Here is a 21,557-nt window from a genome sequence, read left to right as displayed (position 1 = left end):
CTATTGTACCCAAGGATTGTAGCCATTGGACTCCTAGTACAACATCAGCACCTCCCATTGGAATGGAAAGCATTGGGCTAGTCAATACATATTCTCCCATGGATAGCTTGATATTATGGCACTTTCTAGAGAAATTTATTGTTCCTCCATTTGCAACCATCACTTGACACTCTCGTGCTAGATATAAGAGGCAATTCAATTATTTTGCTACCTTACAATGAATAAAATTGTTGGTACTTCCTGAATCAATCAACACTATTACCTTTTTCTTCTTGATTTGTCCTTCTATCTTGATGGTTTGAGGAGTGGTAATTCCCACCAATGCATTACAAGATATGGTCAGATTCATTTCTTCTTTATCTAGGCTTTGTTCCTAGAGTATATCCTCTTCTTTTGACCTTTCTTGCTCCTTTTCTTCTTCCTCTTCGCAATATATGTAGAATAATTTCTTCTCAGCACACTTATGACCTTTAGTGTATTTTCTATCACAACTGTAACAAGGCCCTTTTGCTATTTTTTCTTCCAATTGTTGTGGTGTCAACCTTATAGGTTGTGGAAGACTAGGGGCAACAACACTTCCATCTTTATAGTTGTGAGTGGTATGCTTCCTGGTTGCCATAATTTTGCTTTCCATTTTTCTTGCTAACCTGAATGCCTTCTCTAATGAATCAAGTTCCCAAAGGCGAACATCATGTTGGATATTATCCTTTAAACTCCCTATGAACACATCAATCCTATGCTTCTCTGGAATATTTTTTACCCTTATGTTCAATTTTTGCAACTCCTCAATGTGCTCCATTATTGAACCCTTTTGTTTGAGACTTATCAATTGACTAAAAAAAGTGTTGCATTTTGTATCCTCATAATGTGCTGTCAATTCTTCCGTAAAAATTGCCCAAGTGATAATTTGTTTATGAGAGCAAAGCCATTGATACCATACAAATTGATTTGGTTCCAAATATAAAGTTTCAATACGTATATTTTGTGTGATTTGCACATTATTGAGATCGAAAAATTGCTCCATCTGTAATATCCATGTTGCGGGATCCTTGCCATCAAACTTCCTCATATCGATTTTTGGAATATGGTGGGTCTTTGATCCCACATTAGAGTCTATGGAATCATGATTAACATTTCTTTTGTTTTCATCATGAGTTTCCTTTACTACCCTTTCACCATTAGTGACCATTTCTTGTAGCAACTTATTCATATTTATCTTTAATTCTTCCATCTTATCATCCATGACATCAATTTTAGCGTCCATGCCATTCATCTTAGCTTCCATGCCATCCATCTTAGCTTCTACACCTCTCTTTAAACAATCCATCTTAGCTTCTACACCTTTCTTTAAACCATCCATCTTAGCTTCTACATCTTTCCTTAAACCATCCATCTTAGATTCTGTTGCTTTTTGTGCAAGTGACACTTGTTGCACTTGGTCTCATAATTTTGATATATCATGTTGCATTTCTTCCTCTTCTTCATGAGTCATGCTAGAGCTTTCAGGTTGCTTACTAGGTGTTTGCATTTTTTTTCCTCGGGCATCAATTACTGATTCAAACTAATTTTTCAAACCAAGCTTATGCAAAAATTAAAAAAAAACTACACACCTTTTTTCACTTTGTAGAAGCTTGATATTGAATCCGATGTATCTCTACAATTTCAGATCATCCAGTTCTGAAATTGCGATTTGTTGTAGCCCTCTGTGTCCTCTTTCCAATGCCACTAGTCTGATCCAAGTTGGATTCTCCAAGGAAGAGTTATGCACAATCTCCCAAGATGACCTTATTATAGACTAGTTCAGTAGAGCGAACTTGTACGATGTGCCAAGAGTCACTGTTTCTACCTTTGGCTCTAAAAAATATACACAAGAAACTACAGTCCGTCCTCTTTTTGTACCTTTTTACTAAATTTCAATCCGATGCTCAGAGAGAAAGTTATGAAGATTTTCCCCAGGTCACCTGTTTGGAATGTAATTCAAGAGTCTGCAAAAAGACCAACTTCCTCAGATCATATCTCCACAAATATAGCGCGAAAAGCTCTAAAATTTCTGACCCAAGATTTAGCACGATTTCTTCTCAAATGGGGTTATTTTTAAGCTTCTAAAACGTTGCAGAAAAATAGTTATAGTGAAAATGCCACGATGACCTGTTTGGAGCAGTGAAACCCTAGAATCCAAAGCTCTGATACCAAATGTTATGAAACCAGCTCACAAAAAGATAGAAAAGAGAGATCAATGCCTTAGAATTCAGCCTCTTCGAGGGGGCAACCTCCTTTACATTACACAAATGAACAATTCTTGGATGATACAAATGAAAAGACCTCCTTTCTATATATAGGAGTGTAAGGAGTCACAATATAACCCAGCCGACCTAACAATAATAATATAAAGCCACAAAAATAACAATAGAGGGATTCTATGGGGCACAGTAATAAAAATATGGGGACAATAGGGGCACAACAATATTAATAACGGATACAACTACAATAGTAATGGGGTAATCACTAGTATTATAGGGACCCAACAAATGAGCTCATTCTTCAGTTGATATCTTACTAGTGCATCCTTCTTCTCAAACAAACCCTCTAATGTGGTCCATACAACTTTAGGTTTTAAACAAGTTTCTATATGGAAGAACAAATTTGGATATATAGACAGGCATAACATCCTATAAGATTCATCCATCCTACTGAAGTACTTTTCCTTCTCTACAGTTGAATTAGGCTCTAGTTCTCTACCCATAGTAATTCAATAAAGTCATTTTCCTCATGGTAGAACTAGAAATTTTGGCTTACATTTAAAGTACTTGAATGTAGTAAGAATCATTGATATGGGATGGTCAATTCTCTATGTGTTATTCAATCCTATGTCACTTGAAATGAAAATGTGCTTCTCCTTGTAAGATCTTCATATGCTTTGATACCCTGTTATATTTTGGATCTTTGAAATTATGGCCACTTAGATATGATTTTAACTTTTGATCATAAACATATAGTAATATAGTTGTGAAAAAGAAGCAACAATGGAAATTGCAAGCTTGAGATAAAAGAGAAAGACGAGAGAATGAGAGACCACTCCTTAGATCAAAGAAACAAAGAGACCAATTTGAATTATGAGGCAAAGAGACGAATGAAAATTATTATATTAATCAAATAATTCTTTATATTACATTGAATGTCATGATTACATATTTATGACACTCTCTCACAGAGAGGAATAATGCACACTAGGTGTGATTCCTTAGTGCATGCACATATAAGAAAAAATAAACTTCCTCTTAATTTCAATTATCTACCCCAATAATGGAGTTAGCTAGTAAAAATTGGAGTTGGAGTCATTAATAGAGTTCACTAAAGATAATATCAGCCATAAATAAGTGAGAATTGTAGAAATAACTCACACATTCAACTCCAAAATCCCAAAATACAAGACTCAAAAAATGGGAATAAATTCTAATGGATAAGTAGTATCCAAGAATAAAAGGACAAGTGGATAAGGTTATCTCCAAGAATAGGAATGGATACTTAAGGATAATTTCACACTTGTATAGAAGGAGGATAAAGATATGGATAAAGATGATGGCTAAGGCCATGCTAGTGTACAATGATGCCATGTCACTAACTTATCACAACCGCATGTCATCGTACATGGTGGCACATGTGAACATAGACATGTTATGAAGTAGTCCTCCTAAGTAGTGGAAAAATGTAGGAAAATGTGCACGTAGTCTAACAACAATGACATACCATATATTTATATAAAAGTGTATACTTAGATTTGTATTAAATCATAATAGCTAAAATTGTATAGATATTTATATCAAATTCAAAGGATATGCATATTCAAAACTAGCTTGTCATTGAGAATGAGCGAATATCTTTCAGAATTTAAAATGCAAGTGAAAAACTTATTAATTTTCATACCTATCCTTTGCTAAAATCTTCTTCGAGAACTTTGAATTTAAGTTTGTTCTCCTCCTTGCATCAATTTACTGTGGTAATTCCCGTTTCATCAACTTGTTGATTAGATTTTTTCCACTAGTTCACTACCCTACCAACTCCAATGGGCACCCTTCTTCCCCAAGGACCCCCAACCTACAATAATATTGTATAGAATGTACCTATCTAGCAATAAATGAAGAGTAAATCCACTATGCTTAAGAAGAAAATCCATACTTCACAACATTTTTCAATAGTTCAAACTTTTCAACAATTACCAATAGAAAGTTAAATATTATGAAAACCATCTAATGTTGGTGTGCAAAAAGTGTTTTCCTCTCAACTCAAGTTTTTTTAATAGGTTCTATGGCTCTTTCCACTTCTCCAACTCATGTCAAAATAATTTACCAATATACTAAATACCTATTATTCACCTATTCATATCTCACTCATATACACAAGTGCACAAATAATTATTTATTTAAAAATACAAAATAGTGATTTATCCTCACCCAACTCTAACATTTCTTATTTTCACTCTTAGGTATACTCTTGATCTCCTCTTCATTTCATATTTGAGTGGGTGCACATGTATTTTTCACTATTTTTATTTAATAACTCTCTTTAAGTTCTCCAAACCCACTATTCATTACCCATACTTTTGAATTTGAATTCTTATTCATCTTTCTTGTTCTTCATTTGTGGGTGCACTAGAAATCAATTTTTAGTTAATTAAAATTACTCAAAAAAAAGTCAAGCATTCTCCTAGAATGCATTTATTTCTCAATGAATTTTAATTAACTAATTAATTTCTTGTTGTTATGAAATAACAAATAATGTATATTATCAATCATATTACTATCTATTCAATTCACTTTTCCCTTTATGTTACCATGTATAAACTATATGATCATATTATCATATTAAATAAAATAGGTATATTAAGGAAATCATATTTTCTACGCTTAATGTTCTTTCCATGTACACTTGACAATTCATAACTAATACCAAGAGTTCCATGCTTCTTCATGCATTTTAAGGGTTACTTTTTAGCAAGTATGAAGGGTGTTATGTTTATGCATGTTCTTCAAGCTTCAAATTTTCCCAGTGGGGGAAACGCTGCAACAATTGGCTCTATTAACTCAAGCTTTGTCACCCTTGTCCAAAGATCTATAGACATTGAGCATTTAGGATCTCACCTTATCCCCCCCCACCCCCAAAACTAAACCTCATGTTTGATCAAATGTGCAGCCTACCATCATGACAATGTGCAACTTTTAAGTAAAGACATTATGAAATTTTCAACCTAGGCCAAACAAAATTAGTGCTAGTATGTGGAAACAAGAATGTTGTTCTTATTCCTAATGGCACCCTATACACGTTCATACAACCACATTACTCATATGTGGATTGATTATGAAACATGTTCTATGTGCTTGTACTCGCTAGAATCAACACATTAAATAGTTCCACAATCAAAATTAAAAGCATATCGTTAGACATCTAACATATTATAATACTTTGAATCAATCTATAGTCCAATATAATGTTGAGACAATTCTACATCAATATACACATGTGGTTCCACAATAGCATTTGCAATTTAATGTATCCAACATTTTTATTTCAAAGTGTCATATTCATATAGATTGACAATGACAATTATGTCGTATCAATCCATTTTAATTTATCTATGTTATCATCATAAAACTAGCATAGAGATATACATTAAATGGCTGGTCATTGATAAGTCAATCCATGATAAACATCAAAACACTTACTTGATGATGCATCTCATGTTGTTAAAAAAAAAATCACAAAAACTAATTGAATCACGATTTTATTTTTATTATTAAAGAATTAATATATAAAGTAAACAGATAAACATTTAAAAAAACATGGAACAAGATTTTTAACCATGAATATTTACCCTCACTTTACCATGGATATTCTTAATCTGAAAATAGGCTTTGTTAAAATATGATGTGCCAATACCATACCTTATCAATACCACAAGTCCAAAAAATCATAGCTCACTTCAAATGACACTTTTTTATATGACATTTTATTTTAATTAATCAAATAAATTAAAAATGAAAAAATGTTATAACTACTTCGGAGATAAATCTCAATCTTTCATTTGTGGAATATTCTAAAATATCCCTTGGAAATTAAATCCTTACCATCCACCAAATGATTCTTGATAATTAAATTAAATTTGTAAAAACTCTTTTCTAAAATAAACACACCTATCCGCATAAATATTTAAATAAACCTATTTAAAAATATCATAATATCAATCATATAATTAAATCATTTAAATAAAACACTGAATCATTTAAATAAAGGAGTTGTTTATAACGCGACTTTTTGAAAGCCTTTCCGGCGGATTTTTCCGGTCGAAATCCGGCAAGAATTATTGGAATCGCATGTTTGATAGCTAGTTTCTGCACAATGAAAGCGTCCCAGGGGTTTTTCAGGGTGCTGAATCCAAATATGCAGTTAAAAAACCATTTTAACTGCAAGAAATCAAGATTTGACCTCAATTTCTTCGCCGGATTCCGTCACCGGAATCTTCAAAAAGTCGCATTATAGACAACTCCTTAAATAAATAAATAAACACTACGCTATTTATATCATTGTACTGAAAACAAATAAGACACTATACTATTTTTAATTGATAATATTTTTTTAACATATGATTTTTAATAAAAATCTTGCTGTAATAATTATATTATAAGTTCCTTTTAAAACTAACGCTTTAGATTATGATTTAATCATTGCAAAATATCAATAAATTCAACGCTTTAAATTATGATTTAATCATTACAAAATAGCAAATAATTTCGATTATATTATAATAATTGTCCGATCTCAATCAAAATAAAACATGGGGGTGTTAATTCTTATATTCAACGTGGGTTGTAACAATATTCTCCTTTATTCGAAAAAAAACCTAAAGAATTCACTAGGAGGCAACTTTTCCATAATTTATAAGGAGCATGTACATGTTTTTTCCTTCTAAATTTAATACCTATTAGTTGTATGCTTAAGATTCCTCCAAAATTCACAGAGAGGATACCCTACCAAATCCAAATAATTAACATGTGGGAGGAATCCCCATGGTCTTTTAAATCCAAATATTAGAAACAAGGGGGAGGAACCCAAGCTAATGCCATAAAGTGGATTTGTTTAGTTATTTGTGGCCAATGCCTAAGCTTATGAAAACCATAAAGTAATGCTCAATCATACCATAATGTTCTTCTTTACAAGAATATAAGTGCTTCTTTACAATTTCCCATTAGATTGAAAAATAAAGTACAAACTCCTTAAAATGGCTATTTCATTATGTTTAGCAATTAAATATTTAAACTTTATTATACCAGACGTAGTATATATCGTGTTCAATTTTTTTGATTTGTTATTTGTTTTTTTACCTGAAAAATTAGAATTTATTTAAAATTGAATATTATCGAATGAAATTTATTATTTTTAAATAAAATTTAAATTTATTCATATCAAATATTATTATTATTGGTTAAAATGTTTTACTTTTTATTATGTAATGGTGACTAACAAAAGTATGCAAGAAGTGTTATAGCACCATTTATCACTCTTGGTATTTGTGATGCTTGGTTTATGGCCTAGGGCAACCCCTCCTTCCAGACTTGGTTCAAATATATAAAAAACAATGTTTTATTCCCTGTATGCTACTTTGCCCTGAGATAAAAGAGTGTACACGCGGGTCAGTCAATACCCAACCCGCGTATATGTGTTAAAACACTTAAAAAATTAAATTTCCTTAATTATGAGCGGAGTTCACGGGTTTTACCTGTTGATTACCTCCTATTGCACGTCGCTCAACTGTTTCCCAACTAAAAAACTAATTCGGAGAAGTATAAATAGATTTCTATGGGAAGGCCTAAAGGAGGAGAAGAGATAGAGTTATTATACTGATATTATCTCTGACCGAGTCTGATGAATCCCTGTGCCTCATGCACTTCCTCAAGCTTCAAGAAACCCTTGTTTCCTTGATTATAGATATTCTCCCTCTTGCTTGAGATATCATGGTGTTGGTTATGGAAAAAGATTGTTGAAGGCTGGGATAGGATGAATCCGGAGGACGGTTCTGCTTGGAGCCAGAAGAATAAGAATCAGGTGAATTCTCTCCATGTTATTTATAGCTTACTGTAATAAAAGAAATGTTGTCTTGTTTCCAAAATTAACTTTGTTTATGCATCAAATTATGTTGTAATTCATATATGAATATTGTTTTGATGTATGATCAATCATTTGTTTATATGATATAAAGTCAAATTTCGTGAATATGCTTTACTTCTATACTGTTATGTATGTTCGAATTGAATGATTTTCAGGTTTGAAGAACATTAGGAGTTGTAGGGGGTCTGAACCCTGCAAGACCTACTCAAACGAAGGAAATCCGGGTATGGTCGCTCTTACGTAGTTTGATTATATAATCATTTTTCCTGAGTTGTATGAGTGTTTCTTGTTGTAGTTTGCTTCTGCTTCGTTGAGGTTCTAACCCAAAGCCCTAGGGTACTTATTCTCGAAACAGAATTGGCGACTCCACTGGGGATAACAATGTTGTTATTCCTAGTTTGGGTTGTTCAGTGACAATTAGGGTCCAGTGTTTGGTTTGCTTGCTGTTATAGTCTTATTTGGTCTACTAGTGTCTCAGACCTTAAGTCTGATCTTTTTGATCTGGCTTTGTTTTTTTATTTTTCTTACAAAGCTTTGTATACTCCTTTTACTCTGTTTACAGTAGTGTACACATGCTTGTTTATGTGAAGTGAACCAGCTTATACACGAGTTTCCTATATCAGAAGTGCATGTACACGCCTTTGTGTTTGAACACAGTCACGTATACTAATTTTTGCATTGTTTTTTCAAATCTCTCTACCTAGATAGATTTGTTGACTGGTATTTTTAGTCTCTGTGTGGTCAATTTCTATTTGAAGAATTTAATTATTCTACAAGCTTACTGTTTTGAAGTCTCTTCCTCATTGAAAAGATTTGGCCTAGGTTTGCTTTTTGAGTAAGTTTGTAATTTGTGTTTTGGCACACAAGACTTCATTTAGAAGTTCTTGATTGTTCTAGTCCTCCAGAACAGGAGATTGTTTTCAATTTCAGTCAAGCTCAGTTTTTGGATCTGCTTGCTTTTCTTTCCTTCATTTTGTGACATTATAGCTTTTATTGCTTTTTGAGAGTCTTTTTGAAAAATTTGAAATTATTTCTTTCTTGGCTTCTTGGTCAGTTTGTCAAGCTCTTTGTTACTGTTTGGGTCGTTTAGTACAAGTTGAAGCCTTTTTGTTAAAGTTTTTGTTCATTTTCAAGTTTGTAACTTGCAAATTCTCTTTGTGCTCTCTTTTCGATCTTTGAATTTTAGTAGCATTTTGGGTGATTTCAAAAAGTTGTTTTGGTTGTTTCTTGAAAAAGAAAAGATCTAAAAACACTTTGTTTTTGTTTTCTTTTTCCAAGTTTGATTTTGGTTTTTGAAAGTGAATTGCGATATTTTACAATTTGTCCTCCTTATTTGGAGAGAATTTTGTGTTCAAAATTTGTATCCTCTTCAATACTTAAGTTGGCTCATTGATAGTTATAAACAGTTGCTTTCTCTTTTTAGAGTGATTTGGGATCTGACACCTCCATTATATCTTGCATTAGGGTAGTTTGCATTGTTACAACATTCATAGTTTTTTAGTTTTTGGGTGTGTGAAGTGTGTTTCAAGAAAAGAAAAGAAAAAGTATTTTGCTTTATAGAAGTTTCGTAGAGCACATGTAGAGATCTCTTTTCATCGAAGAAAAAATGATTGCATTCATGTAGTTAGTTTTTCATTGATTTCTTTTGCATCATACAAACACCACTGGTTTCACTTCCATCTATACCATTGACTTAAAGAACATCTATTAAAATCAAGCGCTTAATTAAAAATAAACTAGAACTTTTGTATTATCATCAGAATACACCAACAAGTTTAGGTTTATTAGGGCCTTGGATTAGGCGAGAGGAGAGTTAACTCTCCAAGGCCACTCCAAATTGCAAAATATAGAAGTTTGATTAATGAGTGAAATCCAATAGCGTTAGTGAGACCGGGAAAGCTTCATAACTGGGAGTAAAGCATGAGGGTCAGTGAAGATAAGGACGAGAGATACCCCCTCTCTTACTTGTCGGATCCTACCTCATGACTGTTCTGCCCGGCTTCTGATACGAGTTGGTGACCATAGTTTCCTATCCTAGGGACCACACAGGTGGCTGCGGAGGGGAATCCCGTTGCACTTGAGGTTGACATTGTATCATGTTCAACAGTACTTCTGGAGGGCACCCTTGTGAAGCTTGGGGGCTTGCACCGACAAAGGCTATTGTTTGCAGGTCAGTGTAACTACCTCTGATACCTTCACTAATAGGCTTGGGGTGTAATTACCCTAGTCTATTTTCGAAAGGCCCTTGTTATTAACTATTTTGTATTTTGGTGTCCAGTCCTAATCACCTAAAGCGAAAATACTCGCGAGTTGTTTGATTGCTGATATTTTTAGGGATTTTTTTAGTGAGAGTTCTTTGTTCCTAGTTGGCCTAGCTCTGTAATTTTTTTGAGTCCTTAAGTAGATCTTTTAAATAATTCAAAGTGGCTAACCGACCATCTCGACAGTCTAGGAGACTTCGTGGGCTATCACCTACGAGTCCTGAGCCTTCTCCTAGAAGGTGTAGGAGTGATTCTGCGAGTGGTTTTCAACCAGTGGCAGCAGGCACATCGGAGATTGATCCTCCGCTTGGGGTAATTGATTCAGATAGACCTAACACTAGTAGAAAGTTAGAGAGGAACACACTAGTTCTTTCTCGAGTACTCTTTCAGTTGGAAGATAATATCGAAGTTGAAGATATTTCAGAGTCGGTTGTGGCTTTGAATTCTCCTCTTCCTCTTGACCATCCAAATGTTCTATTGTATGTCGGAACTCCGACTCATAGGCCTTCGAGTCCAGGTATACATACATCTATTCCTTCGATGACCATTGCTGGAAGCATGGCATCTATGACGAGTGTTGTGAGCATGCATACTCCCATATCTGTACAAGGGGGAGGAAATATTTCCATCCATTCTATTACTCCCAGCATGAATATATTTGGGTCTACTTCCATTCCGTCAATGAGTGGAAGTTCTCAGGCTACTGCATCTAGTTTTGGATTTTCCCTTATGGAATACCATCTCACGAGATTCTTTAAGTTCCTTTGAACATACCATCGATCGCCTCTACATCCATGATGAGTGGATCGTCTTCTTTTCAGAGTTTCCAATTTGGATGTGGTCATATACCACATTCCAATCCGACAATAGGGTCAATGCCTTTTCCTTTTACAAGTCAACGTAGTAACCCCTTCCAGAGTTGGACAAACCCTACGGTTAGTGGGATAGGAACTAGGAATCAATTTTTCAGCCAACAAGGGAATGTGTTGTATTCTCGATTAATTCATTTCAGAATTTTCCACCTTTTGCTAACACTTGGAATCCTTATCAGGGGCTATCAGCTCCTTCCAATACTTCGTTAGGGGGTAATTTCACTGGTTACAGAGGATTTTCGGCAAGAGTTGGTCAAACTTCAAATTTTACTGGACCACAAGGAACACCTTTTGGTTCAGTAGGCTCTACGAATTACTTTGGGCAACCTGGTGTTTTTCAAAATCTAGGTCACTCTTTTTAGACCTTTGGGAACCCCGCCTACTCTGGATGGAATTCCCAAGGTCCCCCACGACTTCCTTTTCTGGCCACACTTAACTTGCCAGAATTAACTAAATTGATGAATGATCCAATTAGGTACAATCCGGCTTGGCCTCCAGTCCCAACTAAACTTCCCTCAGATATCCCAAAGTTTGAGGGGAAAAGTGGTGAAGATTCAGGAGACCATGTGACCACATTTCACTTATGGTGCTCATCCAACTCCTTGATAGATGATTCGATTAGGTTGAGGTTATATCAGCGCACCCTAACCGGAAATGCGGACAAATGTGGTAGCAACAATTTCAAAAGATTACGGATATAAGGGTCTTGTAGTCAATGGGAACGAGACTAGTTCATCTGGTCAACCTTCCAGTACAATTTCTCCTCATCCTTTTGAACCATTAAAGATCGAGAAACCAAATCCTGACATGATGATCGACCACCTCTAAAAGGTTCTCTTCAAAAATAAGCTTTCAAGTCACATGTTAGAGCCGCTTAGAATTATAACATAGTTGAAGACCTCGCTATGTCTCCTTCAACAATGTCAACTCTTAACGTGATGAAAACATGTCCAACACAAAGAAAGTTACTATTGGATTTGTTGATCTGAGGATTCTAATCTTATTATCTTTTATCTCGAAAGTCATATACCTAGACTCCCAAATCAACTAGCATTCCAGATTCTAGTTTTTGTCAAAACTAGACGAGTGTTTCGCACAGTTGTTGACGAAGGAGCTTCTATGTGTATCATGTATATTTCTTGTTAGAAAGCCTTAGGTTCTCCAACTATCAATCAGTCACCTACCACTCTAAAAGCCTTTGATGGAAGAGGTTTTTGCCCTTATGGAATCCTAAATGATCTTCCTATAGAGATAGAGGGTAAAAAAATCATGATCTAAGTTGAAGTTGTTGATGCTCATCTCGATTATAACATTTTACTTGGTCGAAGTTGGACCTACGCTATGTTTGTAGTGGTCTCATCACTTTTCCATGTGATACAATTTCCTCATAAAGGGAAAATTATCAAAATAGACCAATTGTCTTACTACACTTCTGACCCTAACTCTATAGGTAACATACCTTTTGTCGGAAAAATGAGTACTCCTTATGAGGATATTAGTGTTGGTTTGCTCAAAGACTCATCACTGATGGGAACCTTTGCACTCCCTCCACCGAAATTTCCTTCTAATTTTGTCCAGGTGAACATGATCACATCAAGCACTATGGAATATTATGATCTGTGGATAGTTCCTTTAGAATCTGGCAATGAAATGCCTTTGATCCCACTTGAATTGTCTTATCAGGCAGTTCAATCATTTTCTGACCTGCCATCTTTTGAGATTGATCGAGTGAATGTGATCAATGATGATTATTCTCCTTTACCTTGGTTAAAACCAATTTCACTTCCTGATCCTTTCGACAATACGTTTCCAACTGATGAAAGTATTATGGAGGTCATGAATTCAGATGAAATTCCATGGATGATTATCATCATCATTCATATTTTCTACTTAACCCTAATAAAATCGAGAATGATTTTTCAACTATGTTTTCGCCTGAGATCATAGACAGTCCTAAATGACCCATGTCAGTTTTTCAAGTTGAATTTGAAATTAATTTGGGAAACATATATATAATGATTACTATTGATATCTTGGTCAAAACAAGAATGATTGAGAATATTCACATAGGCGCCTTGTGCTCACTTGAAGAGATTCAAACGTACAAAGCCCTATTTCAAGAATTTTGTGGCATTTTTGCCTAGTCCTATGAGGAAATGCCAGGAATTGACCTGAGAATTTTGTGCACGAGATTAACACTGACCCCAATGAAAAACCTATTAGAAAAAGACTATGTCCAGTGCATCCATGAAAGGTTTCTACTATTAAAGTTGAGGTCAAGAAATTGCTCAAGGTAGGTTTCATCTACCTGGTTACCTTGACTGATTGGGTGTCCAATATTTTACCTATTAACAAGAAGCAAGAACCATCAAAGTATGCATCAATTATAGGGATATCAATATAACTTGTCCAAAAGAAAACTATCCTACCCTGTATATCGATCAAATCATGACAATTGTGTCGAAAATGAAATCTTTTCATTCATGAATGGAATTTATGGTTACAACCAAATCAACATACTCCCAACTGATCAACATAAAACCAAATTCATCTGTCCATTGGGGACTTTTTATTATCGAAAACTCCCATTCAGATTGAATAATTGCAGTGCAACCTTCCAAAGGGCTATGTCTTACGCATTTCACGATATCAAGCATATTGTGCAACCTTATTTGGATGACCCACCGGCTCATTCTCTGAAATAGGAAGATCATCCAATGCATTTGAGAGATATCTTTATCAGGTGCCATCACTACAATATACACTTGAATCCCCAAAAATGTGTTTTTTGTGTGCAATAAGGTCGATTGCTAGGATTTCTCATTTCAAAGGAAGGCATTCATGTCGATCTGCTCAAGGTTGAGGCTATTCTGAATTTGCCTCCTCCTTCCAACCTCCGCCAACTCCAAAGTTTGTAGGGGAGAGAAAAGTTTCTACATCAATTCATCTAGAACTACGTTGAATTAACTAAAGGTTTTACTTGACTATTGAAAAAGGGCTCTCATTTACCTGGGATGAATTGGCTCAAAAATCCTTTGATGCACTTAAACATGCGTTGACCCATACGCTGTTGTCACATCCTCTCGATTATCATCGAGACTACTTTTTTTGTTTAGCTGCATCTGTTGTCACCACTGGCATGGTTTAAGTTCATAAATATGAGTCGAATGAGTCGAATTTTATATATTACTTGAGCATAAATCTTAGCAAAAATGAAGCAAAATATGCACATGTGGAGAAATTGGCCTTGGCAGCTGTTCACGTTGTCCAATGATTTGTCACTACATTCTATTGCGCAAAAAAAAAGTAATTTCCGATTGAAACCTTATGGTTTACATTCATATGAGACAATTTCTAGGGGGAAGTATTCCAAATGGATAGTTATCCTGCAAGAATTTGATTTGGAATTCATAAAATCTAAATCTAAGAAATTGCTAGTGTTTGTTGAATTATTGTGTGACTTCCCCTATACAAAGACAGAAATTGTGGAAGAGGATTCTCTTATAGATGAATCTCTCTTTCTTATTAGTACTTTAGACCCATGGTATGGAGATATCACCATTTATCTTCAAACCCAAACATTTCAGCCAAAATTGAGTTGAACCAATCGTCATCGTATTCAGTACCAATCCCAACAATACACTATTGTTGGCGATACACTTTATCATCATGGTGTTGATTCCATCTTCAGACAATGTTTGACTCACGAGGAAGTCGAAAAGGCATTGAATGACTGCCATTATAGAGCTTGTGGTGGTCATATCTCAAAGGTTGCCACTCCTCAAAAGATCCTGTGTGCAGGGTATTTTTGGACTTCAATGTTTAAATATTGTATAATTACAGTCTGGAAATGCCACAATTATTAGATCTACGATAAAAAAATGAGTGCACACCCAACTCCTCTTCACCCAATCATTGTTTTTGGTCCTTTTTCTAAATTGGGCATCGATTTCCTTATATGTAACCCTCACTCGGTCGGGGGGCATGGGTACATTATCCTTGCGGTAGATTATTTTACAAAATGGGACAAGGTGATGCTTGCATATAAGGATGATGGCAAAACATCAACCATTTTCATATTCAGTCATATGATTGCTAGGTTCAGATTTCCACAAGACATCGTCATGGACCATGGTAGCCATTTTCGAAACTTTATGATGACTGATCTTAATGTGAAGCTAGGATTACGTCATGACTATTATACTCCATATTACCCACAGGAAAATGGCCAAGTAGAAGTCATTAACAAGGTTTTGACCAGCATGATGAAACATATTATCAAGATTCATAAATGAAATTGGCATCTAATGCTTTTCCTAGCCTTGTGGGCATATCACACCTCCATAAAACCTTCGAGTGGTTTTACTCCCTTCCAACTGGTTTACGGTGTGGAAGAAATTTTACCTATAGAATGTGAAATACCGTCTTTGAAACTGGCAATTCAATTATTACCAGCCACTTCTGCAGAGGAGGAATGTTTCCTGTACTTAACACGACTCGATGAGATTCGTCATGATGTTGCATTAGCTAGTGAGGCCCAAAAGAAATGAGTTAAGGCACAGTATAACCAAAATGTAAAACATCGTTCATATTCAGAAGGGGATTTAGTCTTGGTCTATGATCAAGGGCACTGTTAGGAACGGGATCCCCCAAGGACAGTTTTGGGGTTTAAAGCCCATGTTTTGAGTCAAATTTTGTAATAAAATAGTAAAGTCTCCGCATTTTGTGGTCGCGGAGCGCGAAGGTGTCATGAGTCATAAAGGGTTGTCCACCCTTTGTTTGGGAAAGTCAATTCGGCTGTAAAAGATCTACCCATCGTCCGTTGACCATGGGATTGTATAAAAAGAGCTAAGTAAGTAAGCTCTAAGTAGTTCAGATAAGTCTAAGAGAGTCATAGCTCTGAAGTAAGAAGTCTAAGTTTCAGGTCGTAGCGTAGGTAGAGGCTCTGCAGCTGAGTGGGTGGACCCCTGCAGCTGAGTGGGTGGACCCCTGCAGCTGTGCGCAGGGTGGATAAAGTCTATAATCGCTTGAATATATCAATAAAGAGAAGTATTCTACAAATTCTGTGTCTTTGTTCCGATTAATGCATCTTGTCATTTTATGTATGAATTTCCTTTATAATCCTTATATGATGCATGAATGAATGAAATTACATTGGGTAATTGAACACAAGTAAGAACATCTATTTACATGGTGCTCAATGTAATTATCTAATAAGATAAGTAAGATTCTTAAGTTAACTTGACAATCTGGGCAATATGCTGCCTTAGCAGCACAAAAGTATCTGAATCGAAGGTTAGGGCTACACGAAGGCTAGCCGTACCCTTTCACGGAGGTATTGAAGGGAGGAATAAGGGGTTATGAAGAAAGAGCCCTAGAACTAAGTGACCTACGTGAAGGCAGGAATATAAGGAATAAAAATGACATCACGACCATCTCAAGGTGCGGAAACTTCGTTCCAACATCCACCCATACTGCTTCGAGCGAGATTTCGGTCTGTGCTCTGTGGACTGATGCCGAAAGGGCCAATAGTGTAGGGATTTGTTTGGCTAATTAACACTGAACTTGGGTCAGGCCCCCTGAAGCCAACAAATGGTTCTGTTACCGAGACCGGAATCTGTATAATAGATGCGTGATGTCGTATCACTGGAATCCAACTAAGAAAGAGATCGGAGACTGTTGGATAGGAAGATCCACGAATTCATAGTGCAGGATAACAGAAGTCCGCGACTAACAAAGGAACAATGGCTGGATAGGTACCTATATACATAAATACACGAGATATTTTTTTGTTCCTTTCCAGTTGAGCTATACGAGTGGATCACGAAGCTAGCAAATAGCCAAGGAAGGTGGAAACTTGACGGTCCTATTGTTTGGACCTCGGAGCTAGTACAAAAATTGGAAGCATATGAGGATAATATCGCCTGCGTTGTCGAGCATTGGCTCAATTGCGTCATAGGAGGATTTGTAACTGAATTCACGGTCGACACCTCAATCAGCTACAGTGAGGCAGAGTGATGCTTTTTCAAAGCGCCATAAGGTAAGTACTTGAAATATTTGAATACCTGGATTAAAATGTTATTGTGCGAAAAGAAGGTTATGCAGCTACCTTGATGTTCAGAGCTATGCGAAGCAGAAAAGATTATAGGAACGAAGGAAAAAAGGGTCCAGAATATAGTCCATTGATTTCACCTCTGTGAGGTGATGAAGAGGGGATAACGCAAGCTTCTCCGTGAAGTGCTATACAGTTGATAAGACAAGGATTCCCGCGACTGCCACCTCCACCCACACCACCTCTAGCTTCACCACTATCACCTGCGACTTCACCCGTACCACCTCCGCCTCCACCGCAGTTCAGTATGGAAAATTCAGTGAAGCTGCCTTTGTTCAAAGGCTTGGGAAATGAGGACCTGAACCAATTCTGGTTCGTTGTGAAAGCTATATGAGAAGCTCAGGGCATTACAGATGATCACATGAAGAAGGCGACATTGGTTAGTTCTCTACAGGATCATGCGCTAACTTGGTATATCAAGTACTCTAAAGATAACCTGAATGTTGGAGTGGCAAACATCCAGACAACACTGAATAGGGAATTCAATAGGCCTAAATATCAATCATAGTCTATTTTTGGGTTTAAATAAATCGTGATGCAGCCAGGCGAGACACCTTGGGAATTAGATCAAACATTGAAGTGCAAAATCCGTGAAGCTAATATGAACTTGACAGATGGACAACATCACGAATGGTTTGTGGCTTCGCTACTGCCACACCTAAGGGTTGCGCTGTCACAACAGAAGATAATGACTCCGGCAAAGGCCTTGGAGATTGCAATGAGACTGCATGAAACACCGATGCAAGAACCAAACTTGGGGGTTCAACAGATCCATGCGCAGTTGAAAAATATTTTCCTTGAGATGCAAAGTTTGAAGCAGGACAGAACAATTCGACCAGAGGTGCGCAAAGAGGTATGGTGCTTGAAATGCAAGGGTCAAGGCCATGACAAAGACCATTACTCGGTCTTTTTGAACTACCTTGCAGGAGGAGGGTCGAAGCCTTTAAGGCCGAAAGCTTAGCCAGGACCAAGTGTGGGGCCTACATTGTGGTGTGTTATATTTCAGGTAGCAAGAAAACATGCCACAGATAAATTTCATTTGTTGCAGAAGTTTGTACAAACACCGCAACAATTGTTCTGCAACTTCTGTAGCTTGGTAGGGCATGATGAGCGCAACTCTAAAAGCTATGAGTTGATGATGGATAAAACACCCACCTATAGGGTACAGGTAGAAACACGGCCCCTTGACCAGAGCGTGGGGATGGCGTGGACATGATTTCAGGGGCACGAACGAGGCTGAGGTGGAGGAGGACCTAGCAGAGGTCGGGGACAGTTGATTTGCTACAATTGCAGAGGACTAGGACATTATGCCCGCAATTGCACTAACCCAACCCTTTTTTCATGCAAGTATTGCACTCTGTTTGATCATGAAATGGAAGACTATCCTATGCTGATAGCAAAGATACGTGACAATGGGGTGCTACCAGCTCAGTCGACTCAGAATCTGCAGATGATGAGGTATGAGCCACACGAAGAGGATCCGAGCGTAAATATAGCGCTTTGAAGTGGAATCACAACAGGATATGACAAGGGGAAATAGCTCGAAGACAGTACATGGGTTCGCAAAGCTCCAACGAAGGAGACTGAGTTCAATTTGGAGTGCGCACGTGAAACATTCATGGAGGCAAAGAAGAGCTTCACTGAGGCCTCCACCTCAGGAAGCAAGGATAGGCCTGATCAGGAGATGGATCCTTCTATGCTCACAACCTTCTTGGAGACCTGGATGAAGTTACTATTGGATAGTAAGGTTGTGAAGGGGATGTAGGAGCTCATAAATAGATGCACCGGAAACACTCCTGCTGAGCCACATGTAGTATGAAAGCTTGGTAAGCATAAAACAAGGATGGGACAGGAGATGAGACTGACCGTGTAGATAAGAGAGTATGAGACAGATTAGGTTATCTTGGACCTGGGGTCAGATGCGATCATCCTACCAAAATAGATTTGGGAGTGGATGGGGAGACCCACGCTACAATGGTCTCCGATTTAGCTAAGGATGGCGAATCAACAGAAGATCATCCCCATGGGGCGGTTGTAAGTGGTTACTATAGATATTGAAGGCACAAGCGTGATGGCTGACTTCGAGGTAATAGAAATTGTGGATGACAACAACCCTTATCATGCGCTCCTTAGAATTGATTGGGCTACTGATATGAACGGGGTAATCAATATAAAGAAGCGAAAGATGATATTTGAGAAGAAACCACTCCCGTAATAGTACCCCTAGATCCTACTGAGGGATCGCGCTATATTGAACCAGTTCGCGATTATGAGAGCGATGATGATCTGGACTATATCTATAAGATAACAACGTGAGACCAAGATTGGGTGAATCCAACAGTAGATGGATGAATTACATGGGACTGCAAGAGTTCATGCACCTTGGACTCTGATAAAGAATTAGAGCACTGGCAGAGTCGGTTACATGAGGTAACTACACTGAGCTATAACATGATGACCTAGTTGATGTGCTGTGTGTCATCAGAGGTAAGAAATCTGCCCACTTATGATGGCCTGAATGATGTAGATATGTTTTTGGATGCATTTGAGAGGGAGGTACCAAAAAATCACCGCTTCCAGGAGTTGGACTGGGCACTGTGCGCTACACCGGCAAGATGGTGGGGTACGCATAAGGGAAGCTTTGATGATTGGCGCGAATGTAGGAGGATGATGAAAACGTGCTTTGGGAAGCTGAAGGTATAGATGACAGACAATTATGATGGGTAGGATGACCCGTGTGTGCACTTGGCCAAATGGACTTAGGCTTATGGAGAGAAGCCCCAACCTGAATGGGTGCAATTGTTCTATCACACCCTGGATGTCGTCCCGATGAACTAGTATGTAGAAACAAAGATCCACCATGGCATAGGTGAATGGGATATTCTACGCGAAGGATTCATAATGACATTCAGTTTTGAAGACAGGTTTGATTGTATTGATGAGGTGCTATAAGAGGTGAAAGCAGCAATCCTTAGGATACCACAGGATCCTTTGGACCTGATTTAGCCTGAGTGGGCTACTCAGTTGAGTCACGCACTAGAATGCTATAACGTAACCACCGAAGAAGAGGATGAGGATCCATGAAAGATTAATATCCCTGAAACAGAAGGCCACTGCGAGGTTGAAGGACCACAGATTGAGAATCCTGATATAACTGTGTCACTGAAAAATGAAACAAGTAAACATTGGTATGGAGATAGAGCCCAAAATCGCGAAGATTGAGATTACTGGGACGATGCGGCGGTGGATAAGGTCACTGAATTTCTCTGCAAATAGAAGGATTTATTCCCTACCAAGTTTACAGATCTAAAAGGGATAATCGAAGACCTCGGTGTTATGAAGATTATGTTGAAGCCCGACACGAAGATGGTTAAGCAAAGACCTTACTGTCTCAACCCAAAGTATAAGTAGAAGGTTCGCTTAGAGCTAGACAAGATGCTTGCGGCAGGCATCATTGAGCCTGTGGAAGAATCAGACTGGGTGAGCCCAATGGTGGTACAAGAGAAGAAGCAAAAGGATGAAATAAGGAAATGCATGGATCTTAGAAAGTTGAATGACACTTGCGTACATGATCCTTTCCTGACTTCGTTCACTGATGAAGTGTTGGACAATGTAGGTTGCTAAGAAGCATATTCCTTCACTGATGGGTTCTTTGGGTACTATCAAATCAAAATCACGCCAGAGGATAGGAGCAAGACGACCTTCGCGATCGAGTGGGGGTGTTTTCAGTACACTATAATTCTGTTTGGATTGAAGAAAGCACTTGCGATTTTCTCATGCATAGTTGTTGTTGTGTTCAAGGAGTTTATTCATAAGTTCTTGGAAGTATACTTTGATGATTGGGCTGTGTTTGGGCTGGTGAAGCACCATGTCGCCAATTTACGCTTGATGCTAGATACTTGTCGAAGATACCAGATCGCGCTCAATCTGAAGAAGTGCCTATTTTGTGTTCCTTTTGGGACTCTATGATCCGGATTTAGACAGGAACGCAATAGATTACAGAGATAACCATATACACAAAGATGCAGCGGAAATAATACTTCATTTCATTAATGGAAAATACTGAAATATGCTTACAAATAGAAATGGCAATAAACTAGCTAGGGCGATGGTAGCTTATCTCTGAGAAGAGATGTGATGGCTACATGCCTC

Source organism: Pinus tabuliformis, chromosome Q (assembly GCF_031772625.1).
Source record: "Pinus tabuliformis cultivar Carrire ecotype Pingquan chromosome Q, CPIR1, whole genome shotgun sequence".
Taxonomy (NCBI): Eukaryota; Viridiplantae; Streptophyta; class Pinopsida; order Pinales; family Pinaceae; genus Pinus; species Pinus tabuliformis.
This window is presented reverse-complemented; position numbering follows the sequence as displayed.